Raw genomic sequence first — 19,193 nt, 5'->3', positions numbered from 1 at the left:
TCCGTTACTGACCCCATAGTAGGAGTGGATAGCTCCTTCACTAAGTGCTTCTGATGTGCTACCCTAAGTTTGTGTGCCAGGAGTTTCCCGCACTTATCCCCACCTGTATAATATGCGTGCTTCAGGCGCAACGCAGCATATTCCGCCCTGCCCATATCTAAGGATGCCAAAAGCTTCCTCGCAGCCTTAAGCTGCTTCCAGATTCTGGGAGCCCCCGTTCTCTGGTGTACCTGTTCCAATTCTCGCACTTTGCCAGTGAGTTCCTTACGCTTCCGTTGACGCTCCCTATTCTCAGTGGAGGAGATGGCAATAAATTCCCCTCGGAGCACCACTTTCAGTGCCGCCCATTGCGTTGCCAGGGTAGTGTCACCGTTATCATTGTGCTCCTGGTATTCCCGAATTGAGTCTTGAATATGCTTTACCACCGTCTGTTTGTGCAACAAGGTATCCCTGAGGCGCCACACCCCACGCCTCGGTGACATCGATGGCAATTGAAACGTTCCCGTAACCGGGGCGTGGTCCGACAGTGAGAGTACCCCTATCGTTGACCCTATGGCTAAGTCGCGGACCGGTTTGGAGACCAAGAGATGGTCTAGGCGAGCGTAGGTCTTGTGGGCGTGTGAATAATAGGAATAATCCCGAGTGGTGGGATGTAAGCAACGCCAAAGGTCATGGAGATCTGAGTCCTCCAATTGGCGTTTGCTCGTCTGCGAGATCTCCCCAGTCTGCGGGCGCCGTTGCACCGACCTATCCAGGGAAGAGTCGAAGACCATATTCAGATCCCCCCCTATGATTACGTGTCTATCTGGTGTGGCGTGATATCCACCACAACCGAGTGTAGGAATCGTTCTTGGTGTTCATTGGGGCTATACATTGATCCAATAGTGAAGATCAGTCCCCCGTGCTTGACCCTATAAGCCAGGAGCCTACCCTTCTGCTCAGGGAACTTATGGAGGATCTCTCCCTTAAACGATTTGGAGATCAAAATGGCAACCCCAGCAGTCTTAGTGGTATGGCAGGAGAAGAGTTGCATAGGAAACTTATGGGAGCGCATCCTCTGGCAGTCTCTGGCCAGGAGATGAGTCTCCTGCAGGAGGCAAATGTCCGCTTGGGTATTCTCCAATAAGGAAAGAACCGCCCATCTCTTGACAGGATTATTTAATCCCTTCACATTAAGGGTAACTACTGTGAAAGCCGTCATCTGTGTGGGTAAAACCAAGGTAGACGCAGCGTGTCATGGCCTAAGAGAGGTGGGCGCGGTGTAGACGATGTATAGAAGCACAGCAAAGCTGCGAGGAGTGGTATAGTTGCACTGGACGGACCCCGTGATTCCCCCCAACCCCCCCACATGCCCCCCTAGCTGCCCATCCTCCCCCTCCCCCCAACACCCTCCACACCCCAACAAACCCTTCATGCAAACAACCCAACTACTTCCTCCCACCCCCCTCAACAAACCCATGAAGTCCAAACAAAAGTCAGTCCCAGTCATGCCCTCGGGCAAGCCTGTGGTGAATTACCAATGTGGACGTCCAGCCACTCACCCCCTTCCCCTCTTCCCCCATACCCCCCTACCCTCCAAGACCCGAACCTGCTACTCCAGTAAAGCTGTAGTGTTCTCCCCCCGGAGTGTCATTATGCTGTAAGAGCCACTTCGCCGTTGGAGGCGTTGCTTCTGGCTGCCTCAGAGACTGCATCCGCCATGTTGGCTCTAATGGTGGCCGAGTCTGGCCTTCTGGGGTTGGCCGACCCTCGTCTCCGCGACACCCTCTGCCATCCGTCTCTGGGGCCGCGCCTCCGGTTCGGCGTGTTCGTGTCTTCCTCCTCCGCCGTGATCCCCAGAACCTCACAAGTTTCCTGAAGCGATCTGAGATGATGCATCATGCCATTCCATCTAAAGATGAGACGGAAGGGGTGGCCCGAGGCATAGGGTGTTTTGTGCTCTCTCAGAAAATCCGTGGCGATCTTGAATGATTTCCGTTTTTGCAAAGTAATGGGGGACAAGTCCTGATACAGTCCCACAGAATGGCCACGGAAAGTAAACGCAGATTGTTTCCGGGCCTCAGCCATGATGCGTTCATTTAGTGGGAAGTCCGGAAGGAAGGCAAGATGTCTGGGGGGGGTGCTGATGCTCGTCGTGGCGGGCCCACTCGATGCGCCCTATCGATCCTGATGGGGAATTCAGGTGGTTCACCCAGTATAGCTCGGAACAAGTCACCCAAGTAGCCAGCTATATCTGTGCCTTCATCTGAGGACGGAACCCCCCGGACTTGGATGTTGTTTCGCCGAGAGCGGTTCTCAAGGTCCTCATTGTGCATTTGCAGATCTAGGTGCTGTTCTCTGAGGCGCAACACCTTCTGTTGCAAGAGGACTAACTCCTCATCAATACGGTGGTTTGTGCCCTCCACCGTGGCCACTCACTCTCCTATCTCTTCCACCTCTCTGCGTACCTCCCGAACCTCGCCCGCCACTTCCTGTTTCAATGTCTGAAAATCGTCTCTGAGGGTGCTGAACAACGACTCAAGGAACGATCTGGTGACTGGTGGTTCCCCTCCATTCGAACTCTGCGATCCACTGGCCGGGCTCGCTGATAACGGCCCCCTATCCCCTCTTTGCCGGGATCTGCTGAGCATGTCGGGGAGGGTGCGTTCTCCCCGCTTGGTGCCTCTGCCCGACGCCATCTTGGATTGAGTGCGGGCCAGGTCTCCCGTCCCCTTCAAAGTGTCGCGGTCCGTCGCCGGCGATATGGGACTGGCGATCGTCACCGGCAATTGCACCAAACACCGTCTGTGAACAGCACCTCTGGGTCCGTCACGCTAGGTTTCAGATGTGGTCGCTATGACGGGGTGCGCACTCCGCCTACAGGCCTCGCCAGTTTCCGTTTGCCGCGGCTTCCACTAGGCCCAAATAGCGTCACCTGCGATTGTCTCCCCTTTCTGCCTCCGATCGCTTCCAAAGGGAGAGGCGTTGTGGATTCCTCCGGGAATGCGCAGGACTCTCCAGCCACCACAGCCAACAGAGACCCCTCAGGGCGAGTCTGCCAACTTCCACCTAGGTTCGTCGTGCGTCACAATGCTAATGGCCGAGAATCACTCCGGGAGCGTCCATACAAGCCGTGGGGTCACCAAGGACTCCGGTTTCGTTGTGTGCCTCGACGGGCACTGAGCTATGGAGCCTCGCCGGTGGAGGGGCTGGGGAGGGAAGGCTCCGCGCGAGGCCCCGAGCCCGCACCTTTGCTGTGTCGATGCTCTCCTGGTGGGCGGCGAGATGCGTAGCCTGGGACTCACGCGCCTCGTCCTGCTGCTCCCACGGGGCCGAGTCGGTGGTCCCCCCAGGTCCCAGGACCTCCCGGTCGAGGCGCTGCGGTATCTCCTCCGGCTGCTCACTCCAATCGGCAATGGGCGCGGCGTGCGTCCGGCCGATGTGCTCTGGGGTCGGCTTCCTCCTCTTCGCGCTTCCCGGGCCGGACCTCCAACACCGTCCGAAGGGCTGTCCTGAGGCTAGACGGAGGCCAGGACTCGACCAGTGTCATCTCTGCAGGTTCCTCCGCTTCTCCCCGTGCCGTTAAGTCCGGAGGGGGGAGAAAAAGGCTATATTTCAGGGCTCGGGCCTAGTCGGGCCGGGGAGCTGCGAGAAGAAGCGTCCTCTCACTCCGCCATCTTGGCCACGCCCCCTCAATACTATTTTAGAGCAGATTTTGGAGTTGGATTTTTGTCCTAGTACTTGGTTTTAATCCCAGTCCTGCTCCTTATATTAGTATTGGGGAAGTTTTGTTTGTTCATTTGTTTTTTGTTTCATATATCACCCAATAAAGTAAACAACATGTCTTAGGCTTGCCATTGCAGCCTGTAGTGCAATTTTAAACTGCTATTTCGACTTGGCAAAATTAACCTTTTGCCAGACATCAATCTTCCTTTTTAATCCACATACATCCCTCATAGGGTAGGCCCTAACAACTCACAGGGCAGGGTGCATTTTCTTTAAAAAAGTAGGAAATGTGTCCTTAGGTTTTTCATGTCCTGATAAAAAACATCTACATTTGTTTTTCACTACTCTACAACCTATCTCTCCTCCCATTAAATACAATTGGGTTAACTTATTACCTTTAATAAGTGTTAACATTTGATTAGGAGCAAATAGGGATATCATGTTTAGACTAAAAATAATTGTATTTTAAACTTCTCTTTAATGGTTAAGTTGGATTTTAAGTCACTTTTTTGAAAATGCCACTTTTAGAAAGCTTTGGGTACAAAGAGGGATGTGGCCCTGTTGCACTCAGCTAGAATGAGCCTATAATTACAAAAAACACAAAAGATCTAGCTGAACATTTTTAGTGCTGCTATTGATTTAAACAGACTAAGACCAAACTTCAAATTGTATTGGTCGACATAATTTAATATGTCAATTCTTTGACCAGATTTAAATTATATCATTTTTTAACATTCACAAAAGACAGATCTGGACAACACTAAAATTAGATGTACATAAAACTTCAAAACACAAAAACTCAGATAATCATTTGATACATCACAAGCAAGGAATTCAGGAACAGTGATACAATTATTTAGGAATGTTATTCCAGTCAGGATCTAAACAGTAACCCACATTTCATTTCCTCAAAATGTTAGTACAGTGAGCTGGGGTTACTGGCCGGTGGAGACAAGCATTTAGAGGCAACACAGGCTTTATACATTAAAAACCTAGGGGCATATTAGCAAACGGCAGCGATATTTATCGCTGACCGCTGCTAGCGTGCGGAAATCTATCGCCCGCTATCGCTGGCGATAATCTCCATGGTAGCGTTGTATTAACAACGTTTAACGCCATGGAGATAAAAATCCCAGCGATAGCGGGGATTATCGCCGTTTTCAATGGAATATCGCTGGTTTTACAGCGATATTCCATCGAAAATGGTGATAACCTTGCTGATAGGGCAGGACAATCTTAGCCATGTAATCCACCTCCAATTGGATTACATGGCTAAGTACAGGGCGCAAGCAGGCGTTAGGAAAGTAGAGTTAACTGTGGTTAGCGCTACTTTTCCTAACGCCCTGCTTATTAGCGAGCAGCTTGATAATAGGAGAAATGTCGCTTAGCGACATTTCTCCTATTATTTTGCCCTGGAACGCCCACTTTGCATCTCATTAGAGATGCAAAGCTGGGCGTTATTGACAAGGGTGCAAAATCAGCAAAACATGCGATAGCGTGTCTTTGCTGATAGGGCGAAGAAATTATCGCCCCTTTTCGGCCGAAAACGACCGCAAAAAGGGCGATAATTTCAAATCGCCTGCCTTATTAATATGCCCCCTAGTTCCCTTTGTTGCCAATGGTGAAAGCATGCTGACACATTTCAAATCCCCCTTTGGTTTCTGGGATTCTCTGAAGGGCTAAAGACTGGTAGGGTTCTACAAATAAACACAAAAAAAGAGAAAAAAGATGAATTCTTAACTTAATCCTGCCCTTCTTTTCATTAGGCTACTATTCATATTATTGTATTTAACTAAGAATCAGTACCTGTTTTGTGTGTGATTTAGAATGATTCTGCCTAAATGTTGAGAAAGACTGTGTCCCCTCATGAAGTGCAGTCTGAAACATGAATGAACGCAAGAGTAACATTTAATTACAGAGTCGCGTGCGAGCCTTGTTATATACAATGAGCAGAAGCTGACTTACTTCTGATTAAAAGACCGGGGAACGTATTCCTGTAGTCTTCTTATTTTATTACATTCTTGTTGGAAAAGTATTCTGTTAAAATCAAGGGAAGAAATGGGAGAGAATTGTATTTGCTGGCAAGAAAATTGACCGTGAAATACAACTCAAAAGTTTGAGCCTACTTACAATCAGTGCTTAATTTGTGCCGGTGCTTTCCGGTGCTTAGCACCGGCACTTATTTATCAGGGCCGGGTCTATAACTCGCCTCTGCACGTGAAATGGTATTGTGCCAAAGTAACTATAATTACCTTACTAACTCACGTAAAACCGTGGTGTTGTCTCTCGAGTCCCCTGTGAAGCGTTGTTCGCAAGTGAGAGCCATTAATAAAATGATTCCAAATGCAAATTTGTCTAACGCCCTTAGTTCATTGTTGCCGGTGGGCGGGACACTGATTGGACTAGATTTGCTTCTGCCTGGGGTAGGGGCTGTGCGGCAGCGGCAGCGTGCGTAGATCTTTTTTAAAAACACCACGCGTCCACGCCCCAGCACACACTCACTGCACGAGTCACCGGAAGTTCTGTCCGACGTCGAGGACAGGCAGCAGGCAGCACCAGAACTGTAGGTAGAAAAAACCAATGCTGTTTGCTAATAAACAGACTTACTTGGTATGAAGTGAAGTGAACCCAGTCCGAGGCCTGCTCTGAGGAATTATATTTCCGGCGCCGGGCACTGTGTCCCATTACAATGCTGGAAGGAGAAGGCTGGAGAACAGGCAGGGTCTTTTAACCTCTAACGTTTATTCATAAAAATGTATTGTTTTTCGTTACATTTTTCATCTCTCCACGGTGTGCATTGCAATATGGCAGCAGGCGCCAGTTGAAAATGTATTTCTATCCTAGCGTCGTCATCAAACCTTGTGGTTGTTTATGCATGCAGCGGTGCAGTTGTGGTCACTGGTTCCTGATGGCACATGGGGTACGGACCTGTTGAGCGGCGGGATATTCCATCTAGTTCTGCATGGCCTCTCTCACTTAGTTTGCGGGTGATGTTTATGTTGACTTTATTCATTGTGCATTGAGCTTGAGTGATGTTATCCACGTGGTCGGTGTTTGATTTGCTGGAATGGCCCGAGACCCTGGAGGCCCGTTCTGTGCAGAGTTAAGTCAGTGTGGCAGTACTGTGGTGACCAGATTCTTTAAATCTGTCGTGCTGTGGAACATGGGGGTGCGCAATAGTTGTAGATGTTCAGCATTTTCATCTCTTTTGCCAGTCAATCAGAGATCAGACTTTCAACACTAATCAAGGGTCAGGAAATCTTACCAGTGGATGAAACCTGCTCCGTAAACAAAATTTGAAATCAAGGAGAAAGCATGGTGTGTGTGAATACAAATTCATAACCATAAAAACAGAACGATTTTTGCTTAATTAAATCAGAGGAAACGCTTAGAATAATCACATAAGCTAAACATTGGCCCACTTAACTTCACTTGGGCAATCACAGACAGACATCTCTAAAAGGACGTGAAAAGCACAGAAGTGAATGACACTGCGTGGCACACGCCAGTGTGATGTAGTGATGCTTTCAGAAAAATAATGCTTGAGAGAGGACTGATACTAAATGAAGTCAGTCACAGCCATGAGTCTGTAACAGACTTCCAAGTTCCAACCCGACTACCCCAGTGAGTTAATGCTGCATAACAAGTGACTCGATGGAAAACAAATCTCATATTCCACATATTGTTCATATACAGTGCTGCTCCCCTCTGCCAACCAATACCTAATTTATAAAAGCATATTAAACAATATGGATTCAATTTTTCTTTCTGGATTCCTTACTTTTTCCACACGCTACTGGCCAGCGTGTGATCAAATGAAAGGGGCAGGAAGCAGCTTGGTTACCTCGGAGCAGAGGCTGGGTATGAGTAAATAGGGAACAGCCAGGCCTAGATGAAAGTGCTCTTCTCTTACTGCAGGGCTCACAGTGGAAAGTTTTATTTGTCAGGTAGTGAAGTCCTTCTGCTCTCATTGCGCAACCTTCGCCCAGTGGCACTGACACCCGCTCCATAGCCGCCAAGGTTTCAGATTCCTAAGAGTGTCATTCTCATAATTTCATTCAATTCAGTGCAATTATGAGTGTCGCTCCAATGACTAGGAATTACAACTTCTGGCGAGAAAAATCAAGCAATGAAGACGAGATAAACACACAAATATCAGGCCTTGCACAAAATTTGTGAATCAAGATTGTATGGATCATATGTTTTGCGCTGAATCAACACCCTTTATTAAAGCACCCGCTACATTATGCTCCCAAACATGGCATTACACGTCCATGATTGTTCAAGACCTTGAGCAATATTTGTAATTTTTAAGACAAGGTCATGCTAAAAATGTACTCTATTTATCTCTGGAGCAAAAATATTTCTCTAGTGTGCCTGCAACACAACCTTTCTATAATTCTTTAGGCCTCCATTTCTTACTCCCAGAAGTCATTACATTGAAGTTTTATTTTTCAAGTTTGGGACCTCCTATCAAAACCTTACTACGAGGAAGGCTCCCTTGCTGCAATTTAGATTGGGTATTACATCTGACTTTTAGCAGTGCTAGTTGAGGATGTGGGTGAAGCCAATGGAATAAGGGGGTGGAGGCAGTGGAGGAAGTGGGTGGAGCCGGCAAAAAGTAGGTGTGGCCTCTGACAAACATTAGAGCACCTGCACTTCATATTTTACAAATTAAGCACTGTCAATAACGCCTGTTAGGAGAAAAAGAAAAGAGCAGAAATTTTTCAGAGACTAAAGAGCGTTTTGCATAAATGCCAACCTTTGTAACACTTTCTTAGTAAGTGACCACGTGCACAGTGTTTGTGTCCTACTTAAAAACAACAATATTTACATGTTCCTCGGATTCGCAGTGTCATGCGTGAAATATTACGTCAGAAAACGCTGTGTAGTGAGGGTGCTTAGTCGCGGGGGGGAAAATATATCGTGGAGTGAGAATTGCCAGTCTAATGTGACTAAGGGTGGTGCAACTGGTGAGTGCCCTGCCGGCTTAGTAATAATGGAGGGGATGGTCATACCTCAATGAGGTCAAGAGCATAATCTGTAATGGTTAAACGTCCTTCCCTTCAAAGTGTGGTGCTGGCTCTGCAATAGGAGCAAAGCATATAAAGGATTTAAGGTCGGAGTGCCAGGAGGGTCATGGACATGGTAAGGAGTAGGATAGAAATGAGCCTACCACGTGGATAACGTGATGGAGAGCCTTAAAGGGGGATCCGGTGGAAGGTTCTTACGTTATCAAGTGCCTCGAGGTCCGTTTTCAACTGCGGAGGGTAGCAGCTCTGAAAACAAAATTGAACTTAGCTTGGTCGTGAGGAGATGGGGGGCGCTTCCCACCGAGGGTTAGGAATTTAGTTAACATACCTTAGTTCACTCTGTATGTGAACACGGATCAGTTTTTAGTAATGCAGGCAGCGATGGCCGTGCATGTCGGAAGCCAACAATGTGGCGGTAGTGACGCTGTAAGGAAAAAGTGGGAAAGGGACATCCCATTACTGAGAAGTCGAGCCGGTGAACGAGTAGGCAGCGAAGCCAACAAATGTCACTTACCACGTCTGGATGCGGGCGCGTCTCTCGTGGGCTGCTCGGTCGGTGCCTGATGCTTAGCAAACGTCACCGTGTGAAGGCGGACTTGATAGAGCCTTGCCGGTCACGTGACAGGGGTTGCAAGCGTCATGCGAGTAGGAAAAGGCGGGGGCCATCTTGGAGTGGATGGAAAAAGCACCATGTGAAAGGTCTGCTGTGAAGCAGGCGCAAGATTTTGACGCAACAGCATCCTAAAAGTGACGCAGTGAAATCTCAAAGATTTCACTGCGTCGTTATTACCAAGCTTTTTGCGGGGGAACACCCCCTCTGCATGCATTATACCTGACGCTATTTTTAAAAAGTGACGCATCTAGGTACATGGGTAACTTTTTAAAACTCTGCGCCACATTATATCTGCGTCAGGTATAATGTATGCAGAGGGGGCATTCCCCCGCAAAAAGCTTGGTAATAACGACGTACTGAAATCTATGAGATTTCTCTGCGTCACTTTTAGGATGCTGTTGCGTCAAAATCTTGCGCCTGTCTCGCGTCACTTTTATGTTTACAGATATGTCAGAAATACTGACGTATCTGTAACTCCTTGCAACATGATTCGTCATACATTAAATATGACACATCTGGAATGTCATAAGGAGTGCGCACAGAAAAGTGACGCATCGCACCAGCAGTGTAAAAAAATGTGCCTCGTTGCACTATATTTAAAAAGTGACGCATCTAGATAGATGCGTCACTTTTTAAATATAGCGTAACAAAGCGCATTTTTTTACACCGCTGGTGCGTCACAAAAATTGACGCACAGGCGGCGCAAAACTGGCAGCGCAAGGCCTTCATAAATATGGTCCTGGATTTTCCCCGTGCTTCGCTTCCCGGAGCGCGTACCATGCGCTTCCCCCGCGCAAAACGAAAAAAAAAATAAAAAATGTAATGCCCCGCAGGACCCTATTTTAGCCCCCACATCAAACCTAGGGGGTCAGAGAGGGTCTACTCTTCCCCCTTATGGTCATTTGCCCCTTTTTTTTTCAAACCCCTTGTGTCTCGATTTTACCGAGACACAAGATGGCGGCCGATCCAGACTGTTTAGAATGTTTACAGACACCCAAGAGCCAATCAGCTTTCTGCCCACAAGTCGCGTGTCGCGCCAGGAGCGCACTCCGGTGCGCGCACCGGAGACCGCCTATAGATATATATATTTTTTTGAACCTAAATTACTCAAAATCCACTGGAGCACATATCTTGAGACATAGCAAAGGCACATCGGGCTACCAGTCCCTACAATTTTGCCAAGTTTGATGGAAATCCATTCAGCCGTTCGAGCTAAAAGTGAAATCGACCGCCCTATGGAAAGTAACATGGGGAAAACGCGTTTTGGGACCCCCCTTTTATCTCGGCCCCCGCTTGACGTATCCCCCCCAAACTTTCAAGGAAGAACCGGAGCTCGACGAGGCCATTTTCATGACATTTTCAGGCAGATTCGTCAACCGGTGCCAAAGTTATTCCAAATAGAATTTTGAGATTTAACATTGAAAAAAATCCTAACTATAACTACCTACTGGCGACCGCCAGTAGGTAATATATATATATATATATATATATATATATATATATATATATATATATATATATATATATATATTTATATATTTATATATATATATATATATATATATTCACTGAAAAAACCATAGGTTATAGACCATATATAGTTAGGAATTCGCATTTACAAAACCTTATTTTACTCACACAAAACCATTGAAATTCCATATATAGTTAGTTGCACTATCTATATATCGCGCACCCGCAATCCACTGCTGATGATGTCACAAATTACATCATTCATGACATGGTCAGTGACATCACTGATGACATCTCAAATGACATCACTGATGACATCTCAAATGACATCACTGATGACATCACTGATGACATCTCATTTGACATTACTGATCACATCACTGATGATATCATTCATGTGATAATACGATGAACCTCTTCAGACTCTAATATAACCTTAGATACAATCAGTGTAAACAGACACTCACAGACTGTCACTCATCCATGGAGTTACTCACACACCTAGTCAGTCATGCAAAGAATCAATCACACCTCCATTTCCTCAACTATACAGTTATACAAACTTTACTTATTCAAACATATACTAACACATATTTACTCTCTTATACAATCCCTGATACAAGTTCACAATGATCCATACAGCCACTCGCACATTCACTGGCTCTTATGCACAGTTATTTATATATGTCAACTCTCACATGTACTGTGTTTTACATATGTACTTACTTTGACATGTAGCACTGAGATATCCATTCACTCACGAATACACTCATGCACACAGTCAACCGCCCATACAGCTGTTTCCACATGCACTTTTGAAACCATACATCTAGTGAATCAACTGCTCACACATCTATGCACAGAGTCATACACCTCCCAGCCACCCACACACACACTCAGTCTCCCATACAAATACTTGGGCAACCAATCAATAACCCATATAGTTACTCATACAGCTACTTATCAACACATGCAACAGTTTACAAAACAACAGACATAATGATGCACAAATTAAGACAGTTTAGTCACTAACCCATGCACTCAGTGAGACACATTTAATCACTCACTCATACAGTCAGTCATGCACCTACTAAATCCTTCATCCAGACACTTATACATCCACTCATTCTTCAATATGTAAGACATATTTTAACTTTACAGAAACATACAGTCACTGGATGTTGTCATCAGTGATGTCATCAGTGATGTCATTTGAGATGTCATCAGTGATGTCATCAGTGATGTCACTGACCATGTCATGAATGATGTAATATGTGACATCATCAGCAGTGGATTGCGGGTGCGCGATATATAGTTAGTGCAACTAACTATATATGGAATTTCAATGGTTTTGTGTGAGTAAAATAAGGTTTTGTAAATGCAAATTCCTAACTATATATGGTCTATAACCTATGGTTTTTTCAGTGAATTTTCAAGGTTTTGTAAATGCTAATTCCTAACTATATATGGTCTATAACCTATGGTTTTTTCAGTGAATTTTCAAGGTTTTGTAAATGCTAATTCCTAACTATATATGGTCTATAGCCTGTGGTTTTTTCAGTGAATATATATATATACATACATATATAAACATATACCATCTGTATATCTATATAAATACAAACATAAATGCATGCATACATATACTTATATGCATACAGATGCATGTTATTTACATGAAAGTTGAAAAAACACTAATAAAAGCAAAGCTAAAAAGCCACCTCATTACAAACAGAATGGCTTTAACTTAAACGAGGGCGAGATCTATTGCATTTTCAATGCTTGTTTACTTTGGTTCCATCAAGAAGGCATTCAGATGTGTCACACATTTGCCATAAATTCTGAATGTTAGCACTCTAGTTGCACATTAGATCACTGTAGTAAAGCTACTGCTCACCAGGGACGTCTGCTGCTGGTATTCAAAGTGCATGTTTCAGTCTGCATGTCAGAATTTTTTTAATGAAATAGAAGAGGATTTGAGAAGTCACTCAAAATGATCCCTAATTTTTCTTTCTGAAGCACTAATCATACTTTCTGTGGCAAAATTAACCCCCTCATGTTGTTCCTTTTTAAATTGAGTGTTTTCAGACTTACCACTTCATTCCAATCAAGATGGCTTCTGGTGTGCCATACTTTTGTCATAAGTAAGACTGTTAGCGCTCTAGTTGTTCTTTAGAACACTCTAGGAGGCTGCAGTAGAACACAAAGGAATCAACTGACAGTCTCTGTCCTTGTTGGATGTACATGTTTTATTGAGAATGTCAGACTTCATTTTCACATGACTGAGAAAGATAATGTGAATTTACAGAAAATATGCTTTCAGTTTAGCTTATAGATCCCCTTCCAAACCACTGTGGGAAAATCATGAGATATTAGTTTTCTTTCAAACAATATTCATGATATCACAGCAGAAGGTTTTTTCACATGGTAAAATCACCTTAGAACCCACCACAATTCCTAAAACGAGTATGGTACCATCAACAAATGATTTATAATGTAACTAAAGTCCTAAAACCCTCTATTAACTACAATGCTTTTTAATGAGGTGCTATCATGTATATTGGTCCCAAGATGGCTGCCAACACTTCTTGGATGAAGTGCTGACAGCCAATCAGATCAGATGTGTGGTTAGGCTCCGCCCAGATATATATCTTTTTTTGAACCTAAATTACTCAAAATCCACTGGAGCACATATATTGAGACCTAGCAAAGGCACATCGGGCTAACAGTCCCTACAATTTTGCCAAGTTTCGTGCAAATCCATTCAGCCGTTCGAGCTAAAAGTGAGGCCAACCGCCCTATGGAAATTAACATGGGAAAAACGCGTTTTGGGACCCCCCTTTTTTCTCGGCCCCCCCTTGATGAAACCCCCCCACATTGTCAGGGGCTGCTCAGAAACAAAATGTTCCATTTTCCTGAATATTTCAGCCAATTCCGTCCACAAACGCCAAAGTTATTAGACATAGAATTTTCAAAAATCCCATAGAGAAAAAATCCTAACTATATATACCTGCTGGCGACCGCCAGTAGGTAATATATATATATATATATATATATATATATGTGTGTAATAGCTGCTAATTCACCAAATCCGGTTAAAGGATACACCAGGCAGATTCACAGGCGGTCCAGGTTGAGGCTACCGGAAGCCCCAAATCTCTTTTACAGCACTTCTCTGTAAATCCACAGAAGAAAACCCGGAAACACGGATATGCTGTGAAAAGGTTTTAATCGTCCAACACACAATGCATTTTGGCTTACACCTTGTTCACGTTTGAATGCATTGAATAAATCTGTTGTGATTTTATCCAATGTCTAACATCGACAGAGTACTAAACACCCCTAGTGCAACACATATCTTTGTCAACAAGTGTCCTTTGTTTCTGACCCACATGGGTTTAATTTGCACTCCAACTCCCATGATGCAACATTTCAAATGCCTGGATGGGCGTGATACTTAAGAGGGGATAATCAGTTGGTGAAGTTTTGAAACAATCACTGCAGAGCATGTGGCCTCTGAGGAAAGAGTCTATCTCTGAAACGCGTCAGGCGAGGCATGCAATAAGATTGAATTTGTCTTTCATTTAAAGGTGTCCCTGCGCTTTTAAAACTCTTGCTGTGAGTGCTTTCCAAAGAAAGGCAACTTGTGGAACTTAATTACCTACTGGCGGTCGCCAGTAGGTATATATAGTTAGGATTTTTTCTCTATGGGATTTTTGAAAATTTTATGTCTAATAACGTTGGCGTTTGTGGACGGAATTGGCTGAAATTTTCAGGAAAATGGAACATTTTGTTTCTGAGCAGCCCCTGACAATTTGGGGGGGTTTTATCAAGGGGGGGCCGAGAAAAAAGGGGGGTCCCAAAACGCGTTTTTCCAATGTTAATTTCCATAGGGCGGTTGGCCTCACTTTTAGCTCGAACGGCTGAATGGATTTGCACGAAACTTGGCAAAATTGTAGGGACTGTTAGCCCGATGTGCCTTTGCTAGGTCTCAATATATGTGCTCCAGTGGATGTTGAGTAATTTAGGTTCAAAAAAAGATATATATCTGGGCGGAGCCTAACCAAACATCTGATCTGATTGGCTGTCAGCACTTCATCCAAGAAGTGTTGGCAGCCATCTTGGGACCAATATACATGATAGCACCTCATTAAAAAGCATTGTAGTTAATAGAGGGTTTTAGGACTTTAGTTACATTATAAATCATTTTTTGATGGTACATTACTCGTTTTAGGAATTGTGGTGGGTTCTAAGGTGATTTTACCATGTGAAAAAACCTTCTGCTGTGATATCATGAATATTGTTTGAAAGAAAACTAATATCTCATGATTTTCCCACAGTGGTTTGTCATTTGAGATGTCATCAGTGATGTCATCAGTGATGTCACTGACCATGTCATGAATGATGTAATATGTGACATCATCAGCAGAGGATTGCGGGTGTGCGATATATATAGTTAGTGCAACTAACTATATATGGAATTTCAATGGTTTTGTGTGAGTAAAATAAGGTTTTGTAAATGCGAATTCCTAACTATATATGGTCTATAACCTATGGTTTTTTCAGTGAATATATATATATATAAGTTTGCTGGGGGGTCCAATGCAAGCAGCACTCGAACACGGCTAAGCATTTCCCCAATAAAGCTTTATTCGGTATTCAGACAGTCTTCCTCAGTATATTACGTAAAGGCACACGACCACCGCCTTACGCGTTTCGTTTCCACTTCATTAGAGGCATCTAGGTCGAAGGGGCAGTTCCGGCCACACCCCCATAATATATAACCAAATCATCCGCTGTCATTTAGCTCTTCCAATGAAACTGTGTGTAAGGTTTTATGAGATGTGTAGTCCATTCTTACTGTCCATCAATGGATGCCTCTCAAATACATGCCAATTGCAAGCTCACCTGAGCCCCCAAGGAAAGCTGTACCGCTAAATCCACAAGACGCGTTTCATTTCAGAGCCCACATTGAGACTCCATAACCCCCGTGGTTCTCCCATGGGGTGGTGCTGCTTAGCGGCTGGACGGCCGCTTGATTATAAATCGAGGTTTGTTGTGGGGGTCCAATGAAAGCAGCACTCGAACACGGCTAAGCATTTCCCCAATAAAGCTTTATTCGGTATTCAGACAGTCAATTCAATTTCAAGGCTTTATTTGATTATTAAAAACAATCACAAAAGCAAACAATATATAAAACACAAGCTACAGACAATTCAGTGGAGAGGACAACTCATCATCAATAATGGGATTAAAAGGATTAAAACACCAGGCTTTTCCTATGTGAAACAGCTTTAAGTAAAAAGGGCGCAGAAAAAAAACAGATATCTATGGTATCAAGTGCAAATAACAGTTTCAATGCTTTGGGCTGAAGTATACACAGAGTATTTCTTAAAAACAGGTCTGAGATAATAACGACGAAGGTGCATATAAAGAGGGCAAATAAGCATGAAGTGCAAAGTGCTTTGCCTGGATAGGCCATCACAGGGGCAGGGGGATTGGCTATGAATTTTCATCACTGGAAAAGCCACTAGATTATGTACAATACCAAGTCTCAACCTCGTGAGAACAAACTGGTGCGATTGCTTGGTAATAGTTTTAAGGTACATAGGCATGCCCCTGTCTTCCAACATATTAGAATAATAAGATACGTGAGTTGACATGAGGCTGCATTTCGCCCTGCGCAAGTTAGATTTGGTCCCAATAAAGACATTTTTGACTTCCTTTTTTGGTACAATAACAGCAGTATGGGGGTCGTTAACAATGTCCAGGTTAAAGATTTCACTATAGGAAGATGAAACGTAATTTAACCAGGGAATCTTGCGGGCGTTGTCCAAATTGAGACAATCTAAAATAATCCGCCTGGTGAAATCAGTCTCATCTTTAACCCAGATTGACCTCCAGACCATTAAAGGTCTCATTCCCATTAGGTCTGTAAGATGGTTCATGCCCACCTCGCTATGGCACAGTTCATTGGATGACGAGGAGGGTAAACAAAGGAGTCTTTTAAGGAACCGATTCTCGGTGACTTGTAGTTCCCTGTGCTTACAATAGCCCCATATACCAGAACCATATAGAGCAATAGATACACATCTATGCCTATAGATATTTAACATGTCTGGTATACGGCGACTACCTAGCTTAGATGCAAAGCGAAAAACTCCAGAGGAGCTTTTGCCCATCCTAGCATTCACGTTTAAAATCTCAGGTGCCCAAGTCCCTCTGTTATTAAATGTTACTCCAAGGTAACAAAATCTGTCCACCACCTCAATTTTGTGATTATTAAAATGAAACGGCTTGGAAAGTTTCATCCGTTTGCCACAGGCCATAATGTAAGTCTTGGAGTTGTTAATTTTCAGTTTTCTCCCCTTAATGAAGTCATAAAAATAGTTCATTAAATTTTGGAGCCCGTTCGGAGTACGCGAGAGTAAAACCGTGTCGTCGGCATATAGCAGGACTGGTACAGGGTAGCCACCAACCTGCGGAGAGTCAGCCTGTACCCTCTTCAATTCAAACTCCATAGAATTTATAAAAAGGGAAAAAAGCAGAGGGGCCAGCACACAGCCTTGTCTTATGCCTGACTTAACCCTAATTTTCCCAGTGCATTCACCTGCCTGGCCATAACGGATCTGAGCCGATAACTTATTGTAGAGTCTGGCCAGGAAGTATATAATTGCTGGGGGGGCTCCCATGTCCAATAAAGTGGACCATAACAAAGTATGGTCCACTAAATCAAAGGCACTCGAAAGATCAGCGAAACAGAGAAATAGAGAGCCTTGTTTCGCTTTCGTGTATTTTCCGATAAGGAGGTCGAGATTGATACACTGCTCTGTTGTCCCAAGGCCTTTGCGGAAGCCATATTGGGACTCGGCCAGAATTTTATTTTCCTCCGCCCATTCCTCCAACCGCATCAGGAGAACCCTACTCATAATCTTAAGGGAGGAATCCAGAAGGGAGATAGGGCGGTAGTTCTTGGCCTCTCCTCTATCTCCCTTCTTGTAGATGGGTAGAATTATGGATTCGCTCCAGGTAGGTGGTGTACTCTCCATGACTGAGGCGTTAAACATCTGTGTTAGGAGTGGACTCCAAAGTGTCGGGTTGGATTTATACAGGTCAACCGGGACCCCGTCAGGTCCCTGTGCCTTTCCCCCTTTACTCTGACTAATAGCAGTATCCACTTCTTGTAGTGTAATGTCCAAGGATAAATTCGTTTCAAACATGGGAGAGGAAAAGCTGGCGCAATCCTCCCTAGGCGGATTAAAAATTCCAGAAAAGTGTGCAACCCAGTTCGCTTCACTAACCTGGGCTGACAATATAGGGAAGTCTTCTTTTACAAGAAAGGGGCTATTAACCGTGGTCCAAAAGAGCCTACTATCATGCAATATAGCTGCTTTATTGAGCGCATCCCAAGCTTGTTCCCTTAGCTCTTGTTTCCTATGTATAAGATGGGTTTTGTATGTCAGTCTAAGGGATATAATAGCCTCCCTGTCTCTGGGTTGTTTAGTGAGTGCCTGCTTGAGTTCCCGTAGAGATTTAGTGCACATACTATCAAACCAACCCACGTTTTCCTTCTTAATTTGGCCTTTGGTAATGGTAAGACATCTTTTTATGACTGTGCCTAACTCCACAAAATCAACTATAATGCACTCAAGGGGTGCCTCTGGATCCAAACATTTATATATTGCAGCAAACCCTGCTTCTATGATTTTAAGCTGCAACTTCTCGGAGTTACCCATACACCACTTAATACGGATACCATTCTGTCTACAGGGGGTTACATCTTCAATTATCAAGCGATGAGTGTTAACTGGTAGCCTCCAGACAGAAATCGACATGGTAATACCATTATGGTCGCTACTTCCAAGGTCGGCAACAATGGGAACCGTACAAAAAGGGACACGATGTGTAGAAACCAATAAATGATCGATAACAGAGGCCGAATTCAATCCTACAAAGGTTGGGACAGAGTTACCATCAGCATCTGCAGCCGGAGGGTGAATCATAAGGTCCATATTTAACATAAAAGAATTAAGAGAATCACCATAGGGTGAATGAATAAAATGTGCCCGATTTTCCCCATTATCCCCATCATATCCACAAATTCTGGTAAATGAATGAGGACATGTACGAATATTAAAATCCCCTCCCCAGATGATATCCAAGGATTTATGAATGCCCGTGCGAATGTTACTCACGGCTAAACCCAACTCCTCTACCACAGTAGTATTAGAAGCATCAAACAGGTTGTTGTAGTGGTTAATCAGCATAATTACATGGCCCCTTACATGTTCTAAAATTAAAATTTGTGAATGGTAACCCACAGACTGATGTGATTTCATACAAACAGGGAAATTCACAGAAAGTAAAATTAC

This window comes from Lissotriton vulgaris, chromosome 9 (assembly GCF_964263255.1).
Source record: "Lissotriton vulgaris chromosome 9, aLisVul1.2, whole genome shotgun sequence".
NCBI lineage: Eukaryota > Metazoa > Chordata > Amphibia > Caudata > Salamandridae > Lissotriton > Lissotriton vulgaris.
This window is presented reverse-complemented; position numbering follows the sequence as displayed.